Here is a 17,117-nt window from a genome sequence, read left to right as displayed (position 1 = left end):
TCAACAGGGTTTCTCTCTGAAACAGTTTTGGCCATTATCGAACTAGCTTCTGTTTTTACAATTGACTTGTGAGTCCTCAGGATGCAGTGCCATACATTCTCAGGGTCAGAGAAAGTAGTTTCGTTTCTTGAATCTAGTTGGTTTCTTAGGAGAAAGAAAACGATTCACCATAGATTATCAGTTGTTTGGGGTACAGAAATGAATAGTATATATCATATCCCTTCCTATGCTTCCCACTTACAGTATCCATGGTAAAACCCTCAGTAAAGGAAGAAAAGGCAAGAGCCATACCAAATATCAGCCTCATCTTTTCCGCAACTCTCTTGACTGAGATAACCCACATTTGGTCTTCTAATCAGTAGCCATTCAAAAATACTACCTTTCAAAGAAGTGACAATTGGCCACCTGTTCTTGCTTTAGTGAGTGGTAAAAATAAATCATGGTCTCCAAATCCCTTTTCCTTCTTCACATCTCCTGTTTCTATTAAGTTCTTCTAAACTTACAATTTCCCTATTGTTGAGTCTTTCACCATTGCTCTCTGTTTTTCACTCTCTTCCTTGCTATGCAAGGAAGTATTTACATTCTCCATACATGCATTATGGCTATGATGGTAGTACTTTTTAATCTATCTAGGATCAAGTATATATTTCAAAATAAGCCTGGACTTTTAACATTACAGAAATGATGAATGTGAATGTTTTCAATAAAAGACCAAAGGTTGCATACTACTTCCTCATCCTTTTTATATTCTTGATAAATAATATCTTATCTCTATCTATAACATGTGTCATTTCTGTTTTGTTAGAGAGCCCTACTTCAAAACTAATAACAATGACATTTTAAATATAAGACTACACAACATTCTTTAAAATAGTTAACCTTTTCCCGTGACATTTCATTGGATGTCTAATTAGCAGTAACATTTTGTTGTTTGCCATCTGAAACTTAAGAGGTCTGTAAGCCTCAGAACCCTAAGCTTGCTTGAACAATCGGTCATCATAATGAGGATTTGTGACTTTAGAATCTCCACTCCCTTTGGCCTTCTTCCCCAACCCTTTGGCCCCATCATGGACTTTTGTAACTTCCTGTCTTTGCTGGTTTTTCTAGCAAGAAGTGAAATATTTCTCCTTTATAATTTTTCCTTTGAGGTAACTTTTTTTTCCTTTTTGCCAATTATGAAAAGTTCATGCAAGCTCCACTTTTGTATAGTCAAGGGACATCCTAAGCAATTTGTCTTGTAAAGCACAGCGGAAGTTCATTATCAAAGCAGAAAAAGCCCTGTTATTTCATATTTCCTATTATTTTGCATTATGGACTATTTCACTTCTTAAAAGCTTTATTCACAGGTGCATTTCAGTTGAAGATATTGATTTGAAATATCAGGCAAATCATTAAACAACCAAACATTTGATTTTTAGACTTTTCTATCCATTACGTTTATATCAACTTTAAATGGGGAAAAGGAAAGCCAGATTATTATCATGCCAAGTATTTTAAAAGCATTAATTAATGTAATTTCACAATAATCCTGTAAGGTAGCATTGCTATTTTCATTTCATTAAGGCATACCATATTCAGAGACTTAAGAAGTAATAATTCTACATGTGGAATGAGGTTCTTATTTCTCTGCCTTCCTGAATAATTGCCTAGTTATTAATTTAAGAAATCACATTTTCTAGAGTATGGAGGAAAGTTATACATGGCGGCAGTACTCTAGACCTTGTTGAGAGCTTAAATCAGAACACTGAACCTTGGGAAAGGCCTATGGAGCAGAGAGTCAGAGAATGCAGTGGACAATGTTATATATATTTCACAACAGTGCTAGAGGTTTTGTTAGGAAATTGACAGTGGAGTTAGAGATGCTCACCTATGAGTCCAGGTAAATGGGGTGGGTAGCTAGTGAAATGGTGCAGCTATAAGTTAAGATAAGAAGTAAATGTGTGGGTGCTGTTCTCTTGGACTCAGATGAGAAACATGGCTGAAGGGTACTGCTCTTAACTAGAATAATAGAAGCTAGTTTTTTGGCTCTTCAGCAGACTAAAGATGAGTCACTATCACAAAACTTTGGGGAAGATTGCGAAAAGCTGATTAGTAGACACTTTAAAGTGCTGGAAACATCTGGGAACACTGGCCTGGATTGTTTGGGCTCTGACTAATCTTTGAGTCAATCAATACCACATTGGATGCTTAAACTTTTATTGGTTTCTCTTTGTTCTTCTCTTGGTTTTACCCCAGTACTTAAGGGAGCAGTAAAGTTATACCAAACAATGAACATAGAGGCACATAAAAAATCTTTTGTGTGAGAAAATCCTTGGAACATTTCAACATAACCCAAACTGCATTTAGTATTCACAGTGACATTTGCATGAGCTTTTTATCTCTTGAAGGTAAAAATGTGAATTTATGAGAAACCCTATTCATGCTTGACTGACTGTTTCTTTTGTTATTATATAAAATTGAAATCCACCAAACAACTCGCGGTTACCTGATTCAGCTTTGGTAACCTTGAGGGGAAAAAATAGAAATATTTCTCTTTTAAATAGTTATTAAAATATGAATTGATAAAAGATTAAATCTTTTCAAATCCTGACTTTATTACGATGCAAAGTAATTATGGCCTAATTAGTTATCTCAGAGGCACAATGTGCAGATTACAGGTAGGTTGTGACCCCAAGCAGTCAGGTCACAATTGGGTTGAGAGTCCAGTGACACCACCCAGGATAAACACTCACGTTAACCTAATTAAATCTATGAGGAAACCTATTGAAATCAAATGAAAGATAAGACCCATTCCCCTTATGTGATAAAATTTGATTTTAAATATTGAAAAGCAACCCTAAATCTTTAAAAAATAAAAGAGGATTGGACAGTGTTTAGATTTTTTTTCATCATACAAATGTTGTTATTTTTCCCCTTTCACTATAGCAAATTCTTTTGACTCCTTATGGTCACTTTGGGCTGGAGGCATGTCCTTCAGAACTCATCCAAAGACTGTGACTATACACTCTATGTAGGTTTTCCAGTCTCAGCCAGTATATGTCCCAAGGGGAATTCCTCACTCCTCTTATCTGTGCAGGGAGCAGAGAAGACAATGTGAAAAGGACGCGCTTTTCATTCAGCAAAGGCTCAGTGTGCTGTTCTACCTGCCTGCAATCAGGAGTTAGACAGCACTGCGGTCCCAAAGTAGCCACAGGGCAGACTTACAAGACTGACTATTACTCCTTTGTGATCTGCACTCTGCCTTTAATAACTGAGGTTTTATTACTAGCCATTTTTCAGGTAGCAGCCTTGAGCTACATTTTATTTTGTTTTCTTAAGAGTTAGATGGGAAGGGATGAAGAGCAAAAACTGAATAAGAGAACATCCCTGCCTGCTAACTGCCTGTGGACCAACTAAGGGTACAGACATATGCAAACAATAATGAAGAAATTGGGGTAGAAGATTGGTTAAGGGAGACACATTACCACCTGAGTGTGAACATGCAGAGCCTTCACTGGGTAGATTGGGACATTGAAAATATGTTTTTACAGACCGACTAAGGTAGTAGACTCAAAGTAAGTATTTAACAAACACTACTAGATAGAGTGAATGTCATTATTAATTTATACATAAATCCTTGTCACCATGCCTTTATAAATGATAAAACCTTTAGGGTAAGAGGCTCTTATTTCTTTTAAAATCTAAAACGGACAATGCATACTGTCTGGTGGACTGCAATTTTAAATCATAACAAAAGAAAATACTAATCGATCAAGGGTTTCCATAAAAAAACTTTAAAATTGTAAAACTAAAGTATTCATACAAATATCACATTGCATGTAAATAATCTCAATACCTGGTTCATGCATGACCCAGTGGGAGTCTTTGTTATTAAATCATCAGGGCTATCTACTCTCAATTGTATCTCTAACTGACACCTTGTAAGCCAGAGCCATCTACTCTCAACTGTATCTCTAGTTGACACCGTGTAAGTCAGTGCCACCTACAAGAAGGATAGGGGCTCTGTCGATCCTGTTGTAGTGTCAAAATGATGTTATTTTGGGCAATCCCTTTCCCTCAGACACCACATTCTCTTCTGACAGAAGGTGCCAAGACACAACTGTCCTTGCCACCACCATCATTACAGAGGGAAAGTTGTTCTATGCTGGATCTGTCTCAGGGATCCTTCCCAGTTATCTTAATCAACCACGGTTTGTATGTAAGAGCCTTTCAGCTAAGGACCTCACAGGGAGGAAACCTAAGCTCCTGTATTAGATTGTAATTTATTTGTGAAGAGGAATCATAATTCCTCCCTCATTAACATATTGCTCTGAATTAAATTTGCATCCTTAAATGCTACAATATATACTTTTGATGCTCCTGACAGGGTGGGTGCATTGGTGAGATTTTCTGTCTCTATGACAAAATACCTAACTTAAATAGTTTAAGGGAGACTTATTTTATGTCATGCCTTCAGTACCCAGTCATGGGCTCCATTAATTGTGTGTCTGTCATAAGGAAGAGCATCAGCATCAGCAAGAGGCTCCTCACTTGACGCCACACAGAAAGAAAGGACAGAAGACCAGTTTTAGGTTTCAGAAATATATCTTCATTGACCTATTTCTTCCAGCTACGACTCATCTCTTGAATTTCTACTACATCCCATAGTGCCACCAAGAACTGTGAACCATGTTTTTCAATACATAAAACTTTGAGGGACAGTTCATATTCAAATCATTAGACTGAAGGTGGTAGCATTGGGAGCTGAAGCTGGATAGAAAGGTTCAGTTACTTCAGCATGGCTGGTTTGTAGAACATCTGGATAGATATGCTGGAAGAAGGGTCTCCATACTCCAGTTGGTACTCCTAAGCAAAAAAAAAAAAAAAAAACAACAATAAAAAACCTATATTATAGAGCTAATTTTTAATTTTTCACAAATACTGAAGACCTATTAAAGGGTGTTGTGAAAACATATGATCTAATAAGGTTATTGTTCTGAATAATTCCTGCTAATGGTATAGCATGGACAAAAAGTGCAACCAAAGCAAAAGCAATAGATTCAAGTATTATGGTAACTTTTTAGGCAGTAGAATTAGGCATTTACATATCTAGAATTTATTCAAATATTGAGACAAGTGGTAGCAAAAGGTCTACATTGATCCCTCAAGTATCTATCTGATCAGTCATGTCACCTCTCAAGAAGTATTTTCGGAAAAACATCCTTGAGTGATTTTTCTGTGAGTGAACCTCATAGGATAACATGAATAGTCAAAATTAAGAATGAAAGAAATAAGAGTTTTTTAAGACAGACTGGAAAAGAATAACTAAGGACCTAGGAGAAGCAAACCAGAATGGAAGGAATTCAAGGAGGGTGCAGAGGGCAGGAGAGAGGGCTCAGTGGGTAAGAACAATGGCCACAGAAAGCACAAGGCCTTAGTTCATATCCCAGCACCCATGTAAAAATGATGGGTGTGGCCATATTCCCTGCAACAGCAAATTAAAGAGAAGAGAGGAGAGGCTTCTGGGTACTTCTGAGCACCAGAGTAGTGTCTAGTCCAGTGTGGGATCCTGACTCCAAGGAATAAAGAGGAGAGTGAAAAAAGCAGGACAGTCCACATCCTCCTCCGGACTACACATAATCTCTTGTTCATGTCTTTTCATGTATGCAGAAACTGCACACGTGCACACACACACACACACACACACACACACACACACAGTATTTGATCTAATAGTATATTATGTATACCGATCTGGTAAATTGAGGAGGGACAAGGACAGTCTCAATACAGAGAGAGATATCTAGGGATAAAGAGGTGATCAATACTATATGACCACATGTTAAATAACATACTGGTTTGCTTTGAGATGATCATATGTTTTAGAATCTTTCATAACATTAATGCTCTATACCACATCAATTAATTTGTAGATGAATAACCAGCCTGACATGGTACCTCCATTTTGTATTTCTTGTGTCATATTGGAACATTCAATTACTTTCAAACTTATGAAATTATATTTTACTAGGAATTTACCTTTCTATTCTAGGTCATTCAATTTATTGGCATATAATTTTAGATGATATAGTTTCTTGTGATCCTTTTTAATTTTGAGATGCCCATTGTGATTTTCCATTTTTATTTCTTATTTTATATTTAATTTATATCCTTCCCTGCTCCTTTCTTTCTCCTTCCTTTCTATCTCCTTCCCTGACCCTGTAGAGCTAGAAATTTGATTTTATTTATTTCAAAGAAGAAATAGTTCTTAGGTATATTGATTTTTTTTCTTTGGTTTTTATATTTTGCATTTGATTAATTTTTCCAGTTAGCCAACTTTTTATTCAGTTTTGTCATCAGATATAAAGTTAGACTATTTGTAACATTTAAAATGTCCAATTTATGACTTAAACTGTTCTCCTGTTCTACTTTTCTGTATCCCACGGATTTTAATATGTTTCATTTTCATTTCATAGTCGTTCATTTCAAAATATTTACAAAATATCCCTTTGACTTCTTCTCTATCTTCTTGACTTATAATTGCTCAAGAAAACATTCAAGACTTTCTCAGTAGTTTTGAAATCTCCAGGATAATTCTCACTACTAATTTCTCATTTCTCACTATTGTAGTATCACTTTCGGTAATAAGAATAAAATATGAAGACACAACAAGCACCCACACAAATACTTGGCCTTTATGCCAATGCTTCTTTCTATTACTCCTCTTAAAAGTGAGTAAATTATTCCCATGGAAGCAAATCATGTTTTTAATTATTAACAAGCCCAAATAATAGTTACTTAAAAATAACAGTGCCTAGACAAATGATAGTTTAAATATATATGCTGTTTTGTTACTTTACATTTGAAAATATAATTTAAATATAAATAAATCTGGCACTTTTATTCTGTTGCAATTATCAGCTATATATAACCACAAGTGTGTTAGAAAGTTGTAAATAAATCCCACACACATTTTAATTTAAACTTTTATAAATACTGAAAACAAGTAGCTAGAATTCAGTCTCAACTTTCCCTCCAGAAGTTACAATGCTAGCATGAAATGTGTCTGGCATTCACCTTTCTTTCCCATTTTTGATAAAGTTGCTCCAGAAGAGGAGCAATGTGCAATTAATAAAATGTCTATTTCTTTTAAGACAATTATTATTATATTTCAAAGAACTCACAGGGTGAAACATTATTAACTCAAATTATTTAAGGTATATATATTTACATGCTTAAATTATAAATATTAAAGTCTTCTCATCTGCATGTGCTATTATTACTTTGAGAAACAGCAATTTAAAGATTTCATTCCCACTCACTTCTTCACCATTTTTTTGCTCTCAAAAATAATCACCCACATTCTTGCTTCTCCTCTTCCCTTTTCCTCTCCTCCCTCCCTCTCCCCATTTCTCCTCCCCTTCTCCCACCTCCCTCCCTTCTCTCTTTGCATATATTGTGTTCTAGCCTAGAACTGGATATGTAAATAAAGATACCTTGCATTTCTGATCTTCTTACCTCTGTTTCCTGGAGTGCTGGAGTTACAGGTGTATCTGACAATACCATGTCATATGTTTTATATGCTAAGCAGGTATTCTGATAAATGAGCTACATTATCTACTTACTTCTTTTCTTGGGCACAAGCTACATAGTCATAGTTCCAAAATCCAGCCAACAATAGTATGCTAATAATAATAATAATACAGGAAAGCTATATTCTGATATTTTGCTTTTAATTTCTTGCTTGCACGGAGAAGAATGCAGACTACTTTGGTTAGATAATTATATCCAGTGGTCCAAATCATGTCTTTTTCAGCAGCTGAAATTAGAAGAAGGTGTAAATATCAGAGGGCGACATGAAATCCAAGACATCTTGTATGCTCAATGATGTTGAGTCAGTTCAGTGTGTTGGGGTGATTCATGCAGAAAAACGGCTGTAAATTGTCGAAACGCCGACAGGTTTGGGTGCGTTTACAAAGTTCACGACACTGAATTCTGAACTGACAGGCGATTGCTTCTAGAAGTGGGCTGTAATAATGCATTTCTCACTCTTCCCAAGAGTGCTCTGGAGGTCGCATCCCTGAAGTTGCAAGTCCACCTCATTAGAACACGGTTATATAGTATGCACACTTATTTTCACAGTCATAAATCAAAAGGCAGCTAGCTAGTGATGTAATCGATGAGTATATCATACATCTCTTTGCCTCTGGTACACAGTATAGAGGAGTGGGGATAGAATCTGAATGGACTCCTTATTTTATCCCCTGACCCATGTCTTCCCAACTCAACTACTATGTTTTCCTCTAGCAAGTAATATGAAGGCCTCAAATGCCAGGCACCATTTTCCATCTCAAATCCCTCAAGGCATTGTTTAGAAAGAGTTATCTCAGCAGGCCTGAGATTGGTAATGCTAGGCAGTCATGCGCCCCTGCATCACCCTTATCTGACATCTAACAACAAGGGTTTCAGAAAGACTCACATTATTTTCTTCACTGACAAGAGCAGGTGACTGTATCCCAACAAGATGTACAAAACAATGTTCTCCGGAAAACCTTCTGGGAGTTTGAAATCTTGGAGGATATGAAGCCGAGGCTGCTTACAGGACCAGATCTCAATAAAAACCCTATACACCAAGGCTCTAATGAGTTTTCCAAGAGAACAACATTTCAAACTGGTGTGACAACTTGTTGCTGAGGGAATTAAGTGAGTCCCATGTGTCTCCGTTGGGAGACAGCTCCTGGAGGCTTGTGTCTGATATCTTCTGAAGTTTCCACATTCCCCTTTCTCCTTTGCTGATTGTTTTGTGCCAATCCACAGCACTCAATAAATCCTGGCCATAAGTTTGACTTTATACTGCATGCTGCTAGTCCTCGGAGCAAATCCCTGAGGCTGAAGATGAATTCCCAATACAAGCTTACATCATGTGCAGTGGATTAGTCTCTATTTTGTGCTTCTAGCTTAGTACTAGCAATTTAAATTTTTGGAAATAACTAAGAAAATATTCACTCAAATCAATTTCAAATATAATTGTTGAGCTGGCAATATGGTTCAGTAGGTAAAGTCACTTGCCCCTAAGCCTGATGCCCTGAATTTAATCCTAGGACTAGGAATTTAATTCTATGGCTAGAAAAAAAACAGAGTGCCACAAGCTGTCCTCTTACCTCTTACCTCAATAGTTAAATGATGGCACATGTATATATAGAAAAAGACAAATACATAAAGAACTGTAATAATTTTTTATAATTTCAAAATGATACTTTTATTGATTCTATAAGAAATTCATATAATGTACTTTGATCATAGTCATCTGCTCCACTTAACACAACTCCTTCCAGGTTCATCCCCTTTTCCTGAAGCTCTTTCATCCCCCCTCTATCTATCTATCATCTATCTATCTATCTATCTATCTATCTATCTATCTATCTATCTATCTATCTATCTATTTAATTGCTGTTGGTAAAGAGGATACTGTCTCCAAGTGGAACCGCTGGTCTGCTGGCTCTTACTATCTTTCTGCCCCCTCTCCTGCAATGTTCCCTGAGTCGTAGATGTAAGGCTTGTATCATACATTCAAGCTCCCAAAAGAGAAAACTAATCAACAGTTCTATGTAGCTGTAATGCTTATGAACCAGAACTGCATGATGAGCAGCAGCTCAAGCTGTTCTGAAGGATGCAATAGTGACATTTATATCCTAGGGTAACCAACAGCTACCAAATTGGACTTAAAGCTCACTCAGTGGGATGGAATTCATCCCTGACACTAATCCTAGCCAACCACAAAAACTCACTCGACTGCTCTCTCTTGATTTACCTTTCCACTTAAGAATCATACTAACAACATAAGTAATAATTTAATATTGATTATATTTTTCCTTCATGTTATACTATATTTTATCTTACTCATAGTTCTATTGCTGTGAAGAGACACCACGACTATGGCAGTTTATATAAAGGATAGCATTTAACTGGGGCTTAATTAGAGTGTCAAAGATTTAGTCCGTTATCAGCATGACAAGAAGCATGACAGCACACAATCACACACAGTGCTGGAGGAGATGAGAGTTCTATGTCCAGATCCACAGCAATAGGATAGAGCAAGAGACTGGTCCTAGCTTAAGCATTTCAAACATCAAAAAACATTCCCAGTGACATACTTCCTCCAACTAAGCCACACCTACTCCAATGAGTCTACATCCTAACCTCTCTCAAGTAGCACCAATCCCTAATGACTAAGCATTCAAATATATGATCTCACGGAGGTCATTCCTTTTCAAACCACCACAGATATCAATGCCAAACATTTTCTATACCCATATAGTAATGTCAAAAAACCTATGTAGTGTTTACTGTGTGCTCCTGCAGGTCTAAGTTTGGCATATTTAATCAATTTCCTGGATCTCCACTATGTAGCCCAATGAGGTCAATAGTAGGCATAGAATTTTCTTGGAATAATTCTTACACTTAGTTTCTAAGAGTATTTACCTTAAAATTTACTATTATGACCTCCCTGGGCTTTAATTTCTTTATCTGTAAACGGGTACTGACATTATACTCCTGCAGACGTTTCTGTGGAAATGAAATTGTTTCATATAACCAACAGTGTCCACATGGTTAGTGAGGCCTACAAAACCTGAAAAGTGCCACATCCCAGGCACAGATGATAACTGCCCAAGCTCACTCACATAAAGAATTAGGTGGGTCTGAGTTCCCCTGGAACACTTGGATCTGTATAGCTCCTCAAAAAAAAAAAAAAAAAAATGGTGTGAGTAGACAGGAAAGAATTTTGTTAAATGTGTTTTTTTCTTTGCATACCTTCCAGTTAATTTGAAGAAACTCATGGGTCATTTTTATGCTTTAGCAACTGAAATGTTGATATCATCTCTCAATTTCATTGGCAGTAAAGAATTAGAAAGGTTTCGCTCCTCCACTCATTATGCAAGTCCCATACAATTTTGCCCTGTCGTAGTAGCCCTCCCCCACTCAGTGTTCCATTTGTCCATCCTGTGATTCTGATCCCGTGTTCCTTTATATTCTCCATGTGCAACAGTCTTGCTGTGATAGGACTGTGCACATCAAAACATTTCAAAGGAGAACCCCTGTACCTCACAATTAGTAGTGTAGTACAAATCCGAATCATTTCAAATCTTAGCTCAGACACACAAAGAAAATAGATTTCTTGCTAGGAGAACTTTCAGATGTTCTCCAGGGTTAAATTTATCCTATTAGGACTGAAGAACCTGGGGAAGTGAAAAAAAAAACAAAAAAACAAAAAAACAAAAAAACTCCAATCTTGAAAATTTAAGTCGTTTTCTTACTCATATATCTTTAAAATCACATATAATTTTTAGCTTTGATATTATACATTTTAGTTCATGAAAATTGCACTCTGGAATAATTTAATTACTTTAAAATGGCATAATGATACTGTATTTTCTTTTTTATAATTCCTTTGTTCCAAATAACCCATAAATCTATGGTAGAAATAAGTAGAAAATAGTCACTCACACTTCAAAGCAGGAACCACAAGGAAATAAAGAAAATTGTTAATTTTAAAGATAAAGATACAGGCAAGGTGGCAATTGCATTTAAGGTCAGTTTTACTAATATATGGTGGTATGAAAATAAGGACAGAAAAAGAATAATGCTTTACAAATACATTTATTGAGTACTTCCCATGTACTGGGGTCTTTCCCTTTTGACCCTCCAAAGAATGTGGAGACATACTTTTATATGCTTGTTTTTTTGACATGGTAAAGAACAAGGGCCCTTCTAAGGTCTTACTGCTCAAAAACCGCGGAGGTAAGACTCATCCATGCATTCATGATAGGAACACGGTATGTAAATGATGAGGACAACTGAGGCCCTCCACTCCAAGGTCTAGTGTCTATGGGGTTGACACTCATATGGTCCTGGTTCCTTTTCATTGCAACATAATAAAGCACATAAGTTTTTTCAAAGCATTATAAGCAGCTATTTTTGACTTTCACATTCATTTCTTTGTATGTGTGTGCGTGTGTACATCTACACCGAGGTATGCATGTGGAGGTCAGCGGACATATTGCAGGAGATGACTCTTTCCTACAACCATGTGGGTTCTGGACACTGAATTCATGTTGTCAGGATCAGTGCCAAGTACTTTTATGCTCTGACCCATCTTTCCAGTTTTAACATTGTTTTTTAATATCTCTCATGTTTTTTATGACCGTCCTGATCATCACAACCTTCCAAATAATCTTGCATAATAGACCACTGGAGACAGAAGGTAAAGACTAAAGTCTTCTTACATTGACTTGTTAACACATAAACGCCATGTCTCAGGACTCCTTTTGTACTATACCATCTCAAACAGATGACACCTTTACCCTGAAAAAATTAGGGTTCAGATTATAAGCCCTTTCATTTGTGGATTTATTTTTCTAGCTATTTAGACTCCTCTTGCAAATTTCTGGGTTAAAGGATATCATTCTTCATTTTATTTCAAATGCTTTTCTGTCTTAGAGACTATATATTGCAAAGAAAGACCCATGGAATGCTAAAGGGAATGATTCAAGCGCATAGAAGGGGGAAGAGAAATGAGAAAGAGAGCAGGGTGAGAAAGTACTGCAACCCTGCAACCTCCAGTAGGAGAGAAACATGGTTGCCATGTTTTCCGTTGAACCCACACTTGCTAACACAGTTTCCAAAGACCTAGAGGAATGTAATAAATGTGTGTTGAAGTCTGAGGTAGGCTAAGGGGTTCACAGACAGGCTCGGGGATCATAGAGTGCCTATTACCTTTAGAAGAAGCAAAAATGAGAATCTCCCCAGGGGCATCAGAAGAGGGAGCAGATAAAGAAAAGATGTCCCCAACATTAATCCACACCAGGTACAGCTTAAGTTAGGCTATCTAGTACCAATTATTTGCTTTCTTATTACGTAAGTAAAGAATTCATCTATACTTAAAATCCCTCTTAAAAACTGAATCCAGAGTGCACAAAAATGAAGTTGTAGAGAATCTTTCCTGTGCAGAGGTGGCAATGCCCTGAATACTTACCGAGGAATCTTCTGGAAGTTTAGCAGCCCATCTGCTTGGGAGTGTGGGTTCAGCAGAGGCAGCAGCAGCAGTGGGCTTGTTTAACAACCCTTTCAACTCAGTGGCTTAGCGATTTGGAACAATCCATGCCTACATAAATAATTCACAAGAAAGAAACTCAGCAGAACTGTCTCAGCAATTTTGCTTTAAAAGTGTGTAGGGCTTTTGTTCTTGGAAAAAAGAAAAAAAAATTAAAGGTTTTATTTACAAAATGTCAAGAGTTCACCATGTGGTGATGAGGAACTATTTTGAGGAAGACCAAGTTAGGGCTTCTACATGGCCAACTCTTCCACATGCCTATCATCTACTGGTTTTTATTCAGACAAATAAAACACATGTTTTCATAGAAGAATCTATTTTCATCCCTGCATTTGGGAAGAACATCATTTTTGTTGAGTATAAAGTGTGTGTGTGTGTGTGTGTGTGTGTGTGTGTGTGTGTGTGTGTGTGTGTTACTAGGGATTGAACCTCTTTATCATGTTAGGCAACTACTCTATAAGTGAGCTATATATGTAGCTCCTTGTTTTTGCTGAGTTTTGAGGATTTTTTTTTCATAAAAGGCAAAGTTGGAGTTATTAATTAATTTTTTGCAAAGGCATTAAATATTTTGGGAATTTTACCATGCCATGGAATACACTGTGTACTCAAGAAAAAAAAAACAATCAAAATCATATTCTTGGGCCCTAAAAGTAATAAATAGTTTAGGAAATGAATGACAACTTCTTGAAACAAATCTCTCCATTTAGTTAAAAAGGTAATGAGGTACTTAACCCTCATTTCTAGAAGCTGGAGAAAAATAGCATATATAATTACTACTATGGAATAATAGCAGTGATATAACAAGAAGTCCTGGGTTCCCCAATTCTAACAAATTTGCCACCTACGTGTATTTCTTATTTTTAATACTTAAGTTCTTGAAGGATTAATATTTTATGTTGGATTATTATGTCTATACTGACTAGTACTCCCAAATAGCTTTCACATTATAACATCAAAAAAACCTCTTTTGCCACCATCAATACCTTGATCAATATTTAATTAGTATCTTTTACATAATAAGCATCGTGTTGGAATTTTCTTTTTTTTTTAAATAGAATTTGCCTCAAGTTTATTTGTAAAAACAGCATAAGGTCCTAAACATCTCCAAATACTGTGTAGGTGTTCACACCAGTCCATCTGTCTTCACATTGGCAGACTGCGACCTTTTTTTATGGGGCCTTCACAGAGGCCTGGGCACCTTTGGGAGCCTGAGCTGTAGCTGAAGCCTCTGCCTTGGTGTGAACCTTGGGCTTTGTTTTTTGGAGCCTACGACCCCTGGCAATGTAGTTTCTAATCCGCTTCCCAAGCTTGGGGTGAGCAATTAAAGCCAGATGGGTGAGTTTGCGGCTGGGGCCCTTTGGCACCTTGGGCTTCACCACCTGGGGCTTCACCAGGGCCTTGATGGCCTCCGCACGTGCACTCATGGCCTTTGCATTATTTGCCTGCATCTTCTTCAGGCCTTTCTTGTTGTGCTTCTTGGCAAAGCGCATGTTCCTCAGGAACTTGGGGTCAACCCCCTTGAGAGATTCGTAGCTTTGTGACCGGGATTTCTTGATGCCGTTTCTGTGCCATTTCCGGGACTGGTTGTGTGTGGTGTGGTTTTTGGACTTGGCCATGGCTGGACGGTAATCCGCGGCTCCCGAAGCGCCTGCGACAGGAAGAGAAAGAGCTGGAATTTTCTAGATTGTCACAACACACCACAATCTTACAGTGAGGGTTTGTGGTTGAAGAATGGGATTCAGAGGGAAGAAATATTACCTAAACTTTTCCTTTTTTTATAAGAAGCCAGATCAATTAGTACAGAATTGAATGAACTCATTTTACCTTTATTGCTGCCAGAAACTTCTAAATGCTAGAGGAGTTGAGAGATTAGTAAAACCGATCTCTCTTTACTTCTGTCCCTTCCCCCACCACCGCCATTCTATTCCTGTGGAAGAGAAAGAGCAAATCATAACAACAAAAGAAAGTCATGATCATAATCTTAGGTAGGAATAAGTGGTAAGAGCAGCACACACCCGGGCTGGTAGGATAGAGTGTGATGGCGTTAGGAGCAGCAGACCTCAGAAAGCACACCTAAGGAAGGCATCCGTGATCAGTAGGAGTGAATGAGAAGGAGGAGCAGCCCCCAACCTGAGAGCGCACTTTTCTAGGAAGAAGTAAGGGAGGATACAGTGTCCTGTGTCAGTCTACACTGAGAGATTAAGAATGAGACCAGCATAATAAGGAGAAGGGATTTGTGTAAGAGAACTATTAAGAGTAAACAGGGTTCTTTACATGCTTCTTCTCAACTAAGGAGGCACTATAGAAACAACTATATTGAATTTAGGGAGATGACAAAATTTGGTCACATGTTTCAGGATAATGTACCCAGCCCTGGGATATCATCATTAGCCATTTCGCAGAGTTTTTATTTTGTTTTGGTTGAGTTTTTGCAGAAATTCCATTTGCTTTCTTTCAAGACATTTTCTCACAATTGTCCATTATGAATAAGCCACCTGCTCTGATTACCTACAAACTTCCTGTGAATGGAAATTTATGGTCTTGGCACTGTTGCATTTGAGGGCAAAAAGCAGGGTGGATGTGATGAACCCTTTCCAAAACAACAAGGAAGCCTTTAAACAACTATATACACACTCTTATAGGAAAATTAGTTAAATCCAGAATCATGCAATAATTATACATGAAAAACTAAGGGAATCAATGCTATAAGAACAAAACAAAGAACAAAGAAAGGAAAAGAAGGGAAGAGAGGATAAAGGAAAGAAGAAAACAGAATAAGACTAGAGAGAATTTGTAAGGCACTAAGCAAACAAAATTTAGGCCAGTGCAGAAGCTAATCCTATCAGTGGTTATTAGGAAAAGGTTTTCCATGATAAGTTTTGCCTTACTGTTGCTGCAGGACACTTAAGATTCGGAATAATTGTCTCTGATAGCTTGGTAGGCATGCGTTCCATGGACTGGCGGTTGACGGGAGGGGGGCAGGTTGGATTTTTTGTAATTTTAAACTACATTTCTATTTAGCAGCATCTAGACATGTTGTGATGATAAGTAATGCTATTTCTGATTTTTTTTTCTTGAGTGGATGCTAAGGGCTACCAATTAAAGTGATTTTCTGAAATCTTTTGAACCCATCTGTACATGGAACAACAAAAACAGAAAATTCCTCTCCCCTTCCTCATTGTTTCCCTCTTATAGATTCTAATTCTAGTTCTCTTCTGCTGAATAGCACAAAGAAAAAATACGAACAGACAGCAATACCTTCAGGCTCGCTTTCCAGTCAGTCAGAGCAGCATTTTTCGCAGAAGAGTGGGGATTGGATGCTGTAGCTTTATTTTGATGCAGAGTTCAGTGTGGACACACTGATTGGGGAATACTGGTGATTTCACTGATTCAAAAGCTTTGATGAGAACTGTGAGTTCAAGGCCTAAAGAACAAAGGAGATAATGGGATTTGAAAAAGGGACAAATATCTATTTAAAAAATTCCTGAACTTGCCTCTCATCTGTTTTACTTCATTTTCTCTTGGAAGCATACTTTTTGGTGAACATTTTTGCCAAATTTAGCTATTTTACTTTCCTAACACTAGCATAGCTGTAAAGGAGGCACAGGAGAAAACAGAAGTCAGCCTGGCACAGTGAGGTAGGATGCATGGCTACTGCATTCACTGGATGCGTAGGGATATACTGGATAACTGAAATCTCCTGTGGCAAAGAGGCAGCATCACCATTTGACCATTTGGACATACTATGATAGCAACAAGGACGCAAACACTTCTCAAAGATCACTTTGAGATGTGATGAGAAAGGTTAGTTGGGGTCAAGAAGAGACATCTTTGTAGGGAATAGAATAGTGAAGAAAACCTTGAGGGAGCAAGGAGGACATTACAAACCTGGCAGTTCTGAGCACCCCCAAGTGGGTATGAGCACAAGCAGCTAAGGGGATGGATAGTGGTCAGCCCTGGAGAACTCTGAAAACAGAACGGTTTAACTTGCTCCTTTGAACTGTTGCCCTTAGGAAGGAATCCAAGT

General features: G+C 37.5%; 1 protein-coding gene and 1 pseudogene across 5 annotated transcripts in view; one reads left to right on the top strand and one right to left on the bottom strand.

The window, feature by feature from the left end:
• Positions 1 to 17,117, top strand: part of Kcnip4 (potassium voltage-gated channel interacting protein 4) — a 1,047,644-nt gene that overhangs the window by 875,812 nt on the left and 154,715 nt on the right. The window lies entirely within an intron of this gene.
• Positions 14,260 to 14,741, bottom strand: LOC101995602 (annotated as a pseudogene).

This window comes from Microtus ochrogaster, unplaced genomic scaffold, assembly GCF_000317375.1.
Source record: "Microtus ochrogaster isolate Prairie Vole_2 unplaced genomic scaffold, MicOch1.0 UNK5, whole genome shotgun sequence".
Taxonomy (NCBI): domain Eukaryota; kingdom Metazoa; phylum Chordata; class Mammalia; order Rodentia; family Cricetidae; genus Microtus; species Microtus ochrogaster.
Note: the sequence above shows the minus strand (reverse complement) of the source record. Positions and strands in the feature narration are given on the sequence as shown.